General features: G+C 49.9%; 1 long non-coding RNA gene across 1 annotated transcript; it reads left to right on the top strand.

Annotated features, from left to right (window-relative positions):
- The first annotated feature begins 2,913 nt into the window (after positions 1–2,913).
- Positions 2,914–5,634, top strand: LOC121166625. Its single transcript, XR_005885450.1, has 2 exons — positions 2,914–3,320; positions 5,563–5,634. It is a non-coding gene; the product is annotated as an uncharacterized LOC121166625 (long non-coding RNA).
- Positions 5,635–11,383: the final 5,749 nt, after the last annotated feature.

Raw genomic sequence — 11,383 nt, 5'->3', positions numbered from 1 at the left:
ATACATCAAGCCCTACTAGCCATGCAGAATGGTGATTCCCCATGGTATGGTTGAGCATGCTTCAACAGGCTTAGTTAAGAGCATGGACATCATGGCTCCTGCACCTCAGGCCTTTATGGGCATTGCACTGAGTTCGAGCATGATGCGCCCGACTAGCCCTTGCACCTCGCAGGACTTGTCCATTGCATGCGAGAAGGTAGTCGCTTGTATAACTGCCTTGTCGAGACATTGCTCTTTACAACCGCCGTGGTTGTAGCCCATGACGGGTAAGATAGACCCAGACAATTATCGGTCTAAGACAGGGACTACGTCAAGCTACGCAGCCTCCCTATGACGGATCGTGTGGCCTTGAGTCTCCTAAACCTAAGACAGGCCCATACCAGCTTATTTTTCCATTGTATAAGAAAGGGGGAGATGTTGCAGCCGCATCTGTATGTACTGGCCACATGCCATACCCAAAATGGCGCCGGCTGGAGAAGCCACACCTTGGTGCATGGTGGAGAGTCACGAGCGGAGGCGGGGCACAGTCAGCACATAAGAGCAGACAGCCTGCCGGGGTCGGAGCCCTTTCCTCTTCCTCATCTTGGTGCGCGCAATAAAGATTACCGCAGAAGACTTCACTCGCGTCTGCCTCTTATCACTGGACGATAGGACACGTGGGCGCGACATCACCCGTCCTTGCCCGCGCCTCAGCTCTGCCCCTCAGCTTGCTCCCACCCCACCGCTGCTGGCCTAGACAGCTGCTCCCACTCGTGACCCTCTCTCTGCCTTATCCCATCACCATGCCAGCGGTCATGAGTGAAGACTGCTGCTCTCATGACCTATCTTAGTTTCCTGGCAACCTCTACCCTTGACCACTCATTGCTCTGGCAACCTGAACGCTTCATGCAGGATGTGCCCAAGATCTACTGCTGTTCCTGTCTCTGGGTTGGCCTTGTTATCCCATTCTCCCACAGTCCCTGCCCAGCTCCCCACAGTTTGATCCCAAACTCCCTACCTCTCCCCAACTCCTTCATTTGTGACCCATTACAATGACCACCCCTTTCTTAGTAACTTAGTAGTCTTACCCCAAGTCTTGGAAAACATCTACCTCCCAGCCCTGTACATACTTTATCTGAGCATCACTGTGCTCCATTAGAGCCGGACCCTGTGGGACTGGGCGAGGATCCCTGTGGACGCAGGAGGGGCGAGGACATGGCAGTAGGCACTGCGCGGAGTGCCCCTTGAAGTTCCTGCCCCTCGCTCCAAGTGTCTCCCTGATGGCGCCCACCTGTGCCTGCCCCAGACGTCCTACTGGGAAGTGCCCAGCCCATGGGCGGCGCAGGACCAGGGTCAGGGCCAGGTGCTGGGGCCTCAGCACGCAGCCAGACGGGTGGTAGTGCTGCGCTTGTGTCTAGGGTTCATGCGTTTAGTGGTTTGCCCCTTTTTTGTTGGACAGCATGTTGCAGTTTTCTTGTTTTGCTTTTTTTAACTCATTATAATTTTGGTTTCCCAGGGGTTGAGATGGAAGAAGAGCTTTTATAAATTTCGTGGCTGCCCACTTTCCTGCCTTCACTTTGCATAGATAAACCGGTTTGGGTTCTTGTATTATTAAAGGTTGTGGGTCCCTTGGCCCAAGGAGAAAACCCTCTCCAGGAAGTCGTTGTAGGAGTTTTACCAGCCATTGTGTGTGCTCCCAGATTTATTCTTTTTTTAATTGCCAGGTTTGGTTTAGATTTATATTTAAGGTAACTGGCAATGCACTTGATAAGGTCGTGCACCTATCTGGGTGATGGAGCTGGATTCCTTTATGCTGGTGAGTGGTGTGTTGCAGGGGGGGAGGAGTGGTCGTGTGTGTGTGTGGTGTGTGTACCGCACACTGTGCCCACTTCCCCTTCTGGTTTAGCTGTGGGAAGGTCTGAGTGTGGGGCCATTGGAAAGCAAAAACCAACCACTGGCTTTACTTCTGAGACGGGAATCAGTATACTACCTTTCTGTCCCTCAAGATATGCAAAAACAATGCGATAATATTCATTTTAAAAGTAAAATCGTGAGTTGTGTTGGCATTAAAACTGTATCTAAAAAAAAATTCCACAGAGAAATTGAAGGGAAAAACTCAGGAAGATTTTTACTTCAATATATTCCGTGCAATATTTTATTGCATTGACAATGTTTCTGTTGAAGAAACGGTTATACTTGTTTTAGTTTTCAGTATTTCTCATATTTTTTTTTTAAAGATTTATTTTTATTATTTTTTTATTGGAAAGGCGGACATACAGAGAGGAGAGACTGAGAGGAAGATCCTCCGTCCGATGATTCACTCCCCAAGTGAGCGCAGCGGGCCGATACTATGCCGATCCGAAGCCAGTGCCTCTTCCGGGTTCTCCCACGTGGGTGCAGGCTCCCAAAGCTTTGGGCCGTCCTCGACTGCTTTCCCCAGGCCACAGGCAGGGAGCTGGAAGAGAAGTGGGGCTGCCGGGATCAGAACCAGTGCCCATATGGGATCCCAGGTGTGCAAGGCGAGGACCTGAACCACTGTGCCACTCCGGCGGGCCTCTCAAAATATTTGAATAAGGCCCTGAGCACTTCTGGGCCCTAAGTGTTTGCCTCAGCTGCCCCTAACTCTTGCAGCTTGAGTTCCTGGTATGCTCACCCAATCTGATTAAAAGTGAGGCCTCCGGGTATCCTCTGCCTTCAGTGCCAGCCAAGCACCCTGGGCCACAGTAACCCCACACCTGTGTTTGCCTTCAGTGAGAGAAGGCTCTGGGGGAGGCCTTATCTCAGTGACCTGTGCCCCACCTCGACTTGGACAGGAAGGAGCTAGGATTGCTCTGTTGCTTCTGGGGCTGACCAGGGCACAGAGCAGAGGAGCACAGTGAGCTGAGCTTTGAGGTGGGATGCAGCTGCGGAAAGCAGTAAAGCCTCCCCAGGCACAGGAGGGGGCTGGTCCCCAGTTGCATTGCTCTCCAGGGCGCTGCCTGTTGAAGCTTACTGCTTTTGTGCGACTTTGAGGTATGTTCAGGTGCCCTCTGAGAAAGTTCTGACTTCATGTGGGTCTGCCTATAGGGTGGAAGTACCAGTGTGAAGCTTGTGGGCCCTGCACTTCATTGGTTTTTGTTATTGATAAACTGACTTTGTGTGTCCAATTCAGGCTCGGACTGTTTGGATTGTTTGAGTCTGGTCACTTACAGAGGCTTCCTCGGTCTGAAAAGCAGACAGCGGCTGCAGGGACCAGCACCCAACTAGAAGTGTACCAACAGGCCTGTGGACTGTGGAGTGTGACGTAGAATCAGTGTGTGACGTCACCACCTCTCTGGTTGCTCTTGGCTTCAAAACCACTGGTAGGTGTTTTCATTTTGCTACAACACTCCTGATGCTTTGCCGGCAACTAAGAGCGATGGCTGCTATACTTCCTTGCTGGTAGACAGGTGTAATAACAGGTACACGTGGTGCTGGGCCCAGAGGACTGTTGGCTCTCACCATCTTGTCCTCCCTTTGCCTCAGCCTCCTGAGCTGTTGTGTCTCTTGCGCTTCTTGCACACACTCTGCCTCCTGCTGTCCTGTGGGGTCAAGTTGTTGTGATGCCTCTTTTGTTTGCTTGTTTCTAAGATTTATTTTTATTGGAAAGTCTGACCCACAGAGAGAAACAGAAAGATCTTCCATCCAACAGTTCATTCTCCAAGTGGCCACAATGGCCAGAGCTGAGCTGATTTTCTTTTTAAAATCCTGATCTTGCCATTAAGTATTAGTATTATTAGTAATTATTCTTATTTTTTTTTATTTTAGGTGATGTTTACATAGTCAGGGTGGGAAGGATCTAGAGTTAGGGAGAAGTGGGTGTGATCATTGTTTCCAAGCTTTTTATTTCTTCTTCCCATTTCTGGGGAGAGGGGAGAGATAAGGGGATAGGCCATACTCAGCCTCCCTACCACCCCAGCACCCAAGGATGGGGAACGGCCACCTGATAACCCAAGGTCACAATGTGGTACACGCTCTGAAGGCTCTGCCCAGGTGGATGCAATAGTTCAGAAATGCTGCCAATCTTGCCGATCTATGGATGAGAAAACCCTTCCAATGGCTGACATAATCAACCTTATAGTCTCTATTCTCCCAGATATTTGCTGTCATCATTTGGCTGGGGTAATTGTCCATATGTTCTGTTCTCCATTCTCTGCTGTGGTACCAGATGTCCTTTGCAGGCCCTAATGAGCTACCAAGTCCTCCATGTGTACCATGGTCTGCCATCCAACACTGCATCCTCTGTACTGAGGAGGACCAGTTCTCCTAGATGGGCTCATGAACTTGAGTCAGATGACTTGGGTCAAGCCAGAACCCCCAACCCCTGGGGCTCATTGATCCAGCGTCCATCACCAAGCGGGCCCAAGGCCACAAGCCATGCAACCCAAGCCCCTTCCCCATCCCAAGCCTCTGCTCCTCTGGAGTTGGGGCAGAGCCCTGAGCCGGCTCAGTCTTCCAGCAAGGGCTGCATGGACTGACTGCTCAAGGGTATAGATTTTTTTTGGTTTGCTTCTTTCAAGATTTATTTATGTAAAAAGCTAAGTGATAGAGAGCTTCCATTCACTGGTTTACTCCCCTAGAGGCCACCATGGCTGGGGCTGGTCCAGATAGAAGCCAGGAACCTAGAACTCTCTCCAGATCTCCCAAATGGTGTCATGGACAAATGTTCTGGGCCATTATCCACTACTTTTCCAAGTACATTAACAGAATCTGGATTGGAAATGGAGCAGCTGGGACTTGAACCTGTTTTCCGAAAAGAATGCTGGCTTCACAAGCAGCGGCTTAATGCACTGTGCCACAACACTGACTCCAAAGGTATGAGTCTCTTGGGGTAAGCTTTATATAGCCCCTGCCTTTAACATCTAGTTAATGCCCTGAGCTAAAGGAAGGCTTGTACTTTATATGTAATATACTAATAACTCTGGTATGTAAAATAATTTTTAATATTTGTTCATTGAGAAGCAGAGCAACAGAGACAGATCTTGCATCCGCTGGTTCATTCTGCAAATGCCCTCAACAGCCAGGGCTGCTACAAACTGCAGCCAGGATTTGAGCTGGGCTGGCAAGGCTGCAGTAACTGCTGGCTAATGTTGAGAACAGAAGTGAGCCAAATCAGGCTGAACCAAACACCCACCAATGTGCATACGATCTGTGACTGAGTGTTGGTCTGACTGGGGAACTAGGGGAATTCCCCTATTAAGATGCAGTCCCAGCTGCTGGGCATGAGGACCATGGTTGGGAGCAGGCCAGGCCAGGCCAGAGTAGGATACAGTGCCTGTCAGTAGACAAGTGGGTCAGGTCTTGGGGTTGGCCACTAGGGAACCAATGGAATAAACCTAAACAGCGACTGCTTTTTCATACTCGGGACTCCTCTGAGGACACTCTTAAAAGATCACTTTTTCCTCTCTTGTGTTGCTGCCATTTCATAAGCTTGAGTCTGGGTTAATTTTTCTTCCTATTTGGTACCCGTATATTGGTGACTCCTAACTTAACTGCTGGCAATACATGATTGTACAAAGACGGTCAGTTTCCTGTTAAGAAAAGCATTCTCTTCCTTTCTGACAGTTGAAGAAGCATCTGTGGGGAATCCCAAAGGGACATTGCTGAGATGTTGCAGGCCTGGAAGTGGAACACCAGCACAGAGTTAATTATTGATCCAGAGATGGACACTTCAGAGAGATGCAACCTTGATATTCCAGACTCTACAAATGAGCAAGTAGACTTGAATGAGAAAAACGATGTTATCAGTGCACTAAGTTAACCACTGCTTTAATTCTCAGGGAGCAATCTAGAAGACTCAGTGTTGTTATCATTCATTAAGCTGCTCTTTTCAAGTCCACAAGGAGATAGATCCTTGGTTACTTAAAAAGCAATCCAAGGGATTTCTCTATAAAGCCTTACAAAAGGAAATGGAGAAAGATCCTCTTTCTGGAAAGTATGTTAAATATAAACATTCAAGAAAAATTGGATGAGCTTAAAAGAGAAATAGAAGCTCCCATGTTGATGCAGAGTCTGTTAGGTCTCAAAGCAAAACGACAAATCTTCCTAAAGAAACTAGACAGGGCCCAATCGCAGCACATCAGCTGGCGCCTACTCCAAGCACAAGACAAAGATTATAGAGTGAAAAACATCTTCAAGGGGCCAAAGGGCTTAAGGAAAAGGCAGCAGCAGGAGACAATCAGGAGGAGACAGAGTGCGCGCCCCCTTGTGGATGGCACCATGCAAGGCAGGCCGGGGAGCGCAGGAGCCAAGGAGCAGGAGGAGCTTCATGTGGCCCAGAGACCCTGGCACCTGGTGGCCAACTCCTTCTACCCAGAGCCCCCACTCACAGAGGAACAGGAAGCCAAGCCGCCTCTTCCTTGAAGAAGCACATCACGGATGGGTCACCTACTGCAGCCCTTGCAAAGTCCCTCCCTGAGCTCAAAAACAAATGGTTAAAAGACACCATGCTTACATTAGAAAACCCAAAGGTAGAGTCAAAAAGAGGCAACAGAACCAAGCTCATATTCCAGAGTGAATTCCTGCTTACGTAAAATTGATCCTCATCCTGTCTTCAGAACCGTCAAAGTCAAACTGAGATTAACATGCAGGAGAAAAATTCCCTGAGCACAAAAATGTCAGTAAGGGGCCTCAATTCCTTGTACTACAGAGTCTCATCGACTTACCTCCCTAAGCCTCTCCCTCTGCTGGAAAGTTTTCCTCCCAAGGTCTGAGGAAAGTGCTTCTTCAGAAGTGGTTGCTCTTCCAGAACCTGATAAATAAGATGTTTCTAAAACAGCAGTGCTGCAGGAAACAATTTAGGAACCTCTGGTAGACAGCAGGGCTCTGCAAGTGGAAATACTCATTGGCTAGGTGAGCGGGTGTAGATCAGTGTTGTTTGGCTTGTTTTTGCAAGCAACACTGCTTTATTCTGAGCCTGGGAGTTTGTGGTTTCAAAGCCAGGGATGGCTGCCTGGCTCCTCTGATGGAGTGGAAGGCTCTTCCACTCATAGAAAGTCCAGCTCTGAACCTGCTCTGAGACTTGAGCTTCTCCATGGGCAAAACCCAGGGGCTTTGAAGTGGTGTTCTGTGCATGAGGGTTATAACCACGGACATTGCAGCTATGGCTGCTCTCTTCCCTGGAGAGCTTGCATACACATCTGTGTCAGGATCGGGGGTATTACCACACTGCTCTGTGAGTACATACAGTATTGTTTATTGTCCAGAACAGTTTTCCACCTGTTTTATTACCCCTTCTCCCCAACAGGTGGGAAGAACGAACACTTTTAATGGGCTTTCACAGAGGAGAAACATGACAGGGGTGTGAAAGGGTGAGCCAGACACCTGGTCTTCCACCCACCGTTGACTCTCCACGCACTCATGTTCCTTCTTTGTCATGATGTCACCTCCTCCTCTCACTCTCACAGCAGGGTCTGGGAGAGAAGCCCAGCCACACAACAGCACACTTGACCTTCATGCACTTGGAAGCTTTAGGACTTGCGTAAGTCAAGCTGGAAATACTAGAGATGAATGCAAAGATAGTATCTGCAAAGGCAGTTTTTTTTGCTACCACCCCCAGAGAGCTCTCAAAACATTCTGTGTATGCATAACACCTGGCAATCTATGAATCACTCCACCTGCATCCCAGACCCCTGCCCAGATATAAAGAACCAGGGTGGATGTGGTGCAGCAGAGACCAATAAAGGCTGTGTAAATGAAGGTGTCATAAGGACAGGGCAGAGGGAAAGGTACTAAGGAACAGGTGCCAAGGGACTGCCAGAATGCTTTGGCTCTTTGTAAGGGTGCATTTTATGTTTCTCTTTGTGGCTTAACTAATTGGGTCCCAAAAGCAACCCCCTAAAGCCCCCAAATGATAAACCTATATTCCTTGTATGGCAACTCTTACAGTTGGCAGTGCAGGTAACTTTCTCTTAGGAGTAGGCTTAGGACCTCATCTAACTCCTGAGTTTTGGTCTTCCCACTCCCTTAAAATGTCATGTGAGCTGTCCAATGCACTCACAACCCCAGCAGAGCCTGGCATACTCTGGAATATGGGTTAGGTTTTTCTGCCTTTGAAGAAAGGATGCTGGCCCAAGCTCAAGGTCTTCTACTTATGAACCAATGTCAAGAAGCAAATTCTGCTCAAGAGCTTCCCCACAGCCAGATGAGCTGGATAGGGATGAGAATGTTTTTCTACAATCAATTGGAAAGTAAGCATCTCCAGTGATTTCCAGTATTTGTGCCACCTTTGGAGCCTCAGAGTTCAAGGTCAACCAAATTTGTTTCACCTCCCAACCTGGAGCAGGATTGCACAATATGAAAAACTTGCCCATCTGGCTGTCTGGACTCCAGAACAAGTCCTGAATATTCTAAATGACTGTATTGTCTATCCTGAATCGTCACCTGTGGAATTAGAGGAGCACAACCAGGTGAGCTCCTGGAGCCCTTTGATGGGGCAGAACCATCTGCACTGCAGCCAGAGGACATTCCTCAAAGCCCCGAGACTCTTGAGCAGGGCCAGCTCTCTTTGCTCCAGAAAGAAGGCCTAGCCCAGGTTCCACAGCCTCTCAAGGAGACTACACCTTCTCCAGTGCTGCAGGGGTCTCCAGATCTCTGCTGCTGAAGAAGCTGTCCGGCAGCTTGTTCAAAACGAGATCAGTGTTCCACGTCCACTGCTGCCTTCAACCTTGTCCAGCATCACAGGGAGACCTACAGATGTGACGCTTACAATCACGCTACAGCCAGGCAGTGAAGTGCAAAGTACTCTGGGCCAGCTGCAGGCCCCAGTTCAGCCTGCAGGGATCTTGGAAGAGGAATCCCCTCCCTCAATCCCACAAGAGGCTCCAGCTCAGACTCCAGGCCCTTCTGTAGATACAGAGGCTTTTATCAGGAAGCAAGAGGAGTCTGCTCGGTATGCTGAGCCTTCAGTGGAGGTGAAACCTTCTCTAGGCCAGCAGGTGGCCCCAATTCCTCCTGCTCCAGGCCCATCTGTGGGAACAGAATCTTTTCCAGGCCACCAGGTGACCCCAGCTCAGACTCTGCGTCCTTCTGTGGAGGTCACATCTCCTCCCACCCAGCTGGAGCAGCCAACTCAGGATGCTGAGCCTTCGTTGGAGGCAGAACCTTCTCCAGGCCAGCAGGAACAGAAAGCTGTTGAAGAGGTTGAGTCTATATCTTCGCCGGAGGTGGTACCTCAGGAAGAGGAACCCTCATCTGAGGAAATCAGACTGTCTCCAGCCCAGCAGGAAGCCCCAGCTCCGGTGTCGGAGACCGAAGAAGTGAAATCTCCACCTGCAGAGTCTCATGAGGCGACAGTTCCTCATGAAGGTCAGTCTCCAACATTGCCGAGTGTGTCTGTTAACCCTGCAGAGACCATGACCGAGGCTATAACTTCAAGCCAACAGGAAGTTGCAGCTCAGGCCTCGGGGAACACTGAGCTGGACCTGACACTCCTGAAAGGAGGTGACCACTCAACAGTTTCCACAAGTGTGGATAAGTCAGTAGATCCTAAGGTCACCTTCACTTCACCTTCAGAGGTTGAGCCTTACCCAGCCTTACCTTCTTTAGCTGAGCCAGAGGCCATGGATGAGACTGCAGCTTCCCCCAAGGAGATAGAGCCTATCCCTACAGGATGGGAATCTCCAGCTGAACCCCTGGAGACCCTTCACGTCACCCTTCCATCTCCACCACGGCTGAAAGTGTCCGCTCAACATCCGGAAATGACTGTGGGTTCCAAAAGCCAACCCCGAGTATACCACCAGACTCCACCTCCTACTCTGGAGGATTTCCTTATATCAAATACAGAGGAGCCCCTAACCCAACCTCGAGAGCCACCTCAAAAATTTTACCTCCATTAAAAGGGCATGAGGAGGCAACAGTCCTCAAACCAGCTCAGGAATAGGCTCCGTATCTAATATTACCCAGGGTCACCTTTCAGCCTTTGAAGTTGGAGCTGAACATAACTCCAGGACCCAGTGTGGAGGCTGAATATTCTTTTTTTTTTTTTTTTTTAAAGATTTATTTTTATTATTTTTTATTGGAAAGGCGGATATACAGAGAGGAGAGAGACAGAGAGGAAGATCTTCCGTCCGATGATTCACTCCCCAAGTGAGTGCAACGGCCGATGCTATGCCGATCCGAAGCCAGGAGCCTCTTCCGGGTCTCCCACGCGGGTGCAGGGTCCCAAAGCTTTGGGCTGTCCTCGACTGCCTTCCCGGGCCACAGGCAGGGAGCTGGAAGGGAAGCGGGGCTGCCGGGATTAGAACCGGCGCCCATATGGGATCCCGGGCATGCAAGGTGAGGACCTTAACCACTTGCGCCACCGCGCCGGGCCCAAGGCTGAATATTCTATAGCTCTGAAGACCACAACACCTCTGGACTCAGAGATTTTGTCCAGTCCAGGTCCAGACTTGCCACGCAATCCTGCCTAAAGTCTCAGTTGCACACTGGGACTTGGGAAATACCCCAGCTCCAGAACCCAATTCAGAGGTTGACCAGGCTCCAACCACTCAGGAGACCCCTGTGCAGCTTACAGAACCATCTACAGAGGTGGGAGCTCAACCTCCAGTGTTGCAAGAGGTGGCCGTTCCAACGCCAACTCCACCTCAACCTCCAGTGACACCCAGTGTCACAGATCAGACCTTGAACCTACCACCTACCAATGATCCAGACCCACTGCAGAGGCTGAGCATGCAATTGCCCTGAAAGAGCCTACAGGAACGAGTCCAGACAGAATTCTGACTCTGTTTCACTTATGTCCTCCTTGCCTGGTGGGTCAGGCGCTGTTCAATTTGCATGGGAAGAGGCACTGAAGCTCTTGGTCCTACATGAGGTGCCTAACACATCAGCCCCTTGACTCGGAACAGGGTCCCAGCCATTATGGCGATTTCCTCCCAACATGAAGCTTCTGCCCCTCCTCTTCTTGGCTGCATGAAGTCAAACCTTACCATGCTGAGTGGAGCTCAACTGTGAGCTGACATGCAGGTACAGTGGCTAAGCATTTAGCCACTTTTTTTTTTATTATTGAAGGGAGCAGCCCCTGGAGTCCAGGCAGGCCACAGGGCACGAGGCTTCAACATCCAAATATCCAGGCAACCTGAAAGACCTCAGAGGGGCCAGTGTGGCAGGTCCTCTGTGGTAAATGACTGGTTCTTAATAAGCCAGGGGAGAAGGCACTGGAATGCCCGGTGTTTGACATGTTCATGTCCTAGAACCTGACTGTTGGGGGCATGTGGTGGGACCCCTGTTCGTCCTGTGCCCATGGTGCCGCCACGGGAGGATTTTTCTACCTCGGAGGCTTCTAGATGCAGACCAGCCTTTCTTGCCTGTGGCCTTGTGATTTGTATAAAACTTAGACTTTCATTTCTTATCATCTTGGCTGGGATGGCTTATGAATACCACACACACG

This window comes from Ochotona curzoniae, unplaced genomic scaffold (assembly GCF_017591425.1).
Source record: "Ochotona curzoniae isolate NIBS_2020 unplaced genomic scaffold, NIBS_Ocur_1.0 patch180, whole genome shotgun sequence".
Classification (NCBI taxonomy): domain Eukaryota; kingdom Metazoa; phylum Chordata; class Mammalia; order Lagomorpha; family Ochotonidae; genus Ochotona; species Ochotona curzoniae.
Note: the sequence above shows the minus strand (reverse complement) of the source record. Positions and strands in the feature narration are given on the sequence as shown.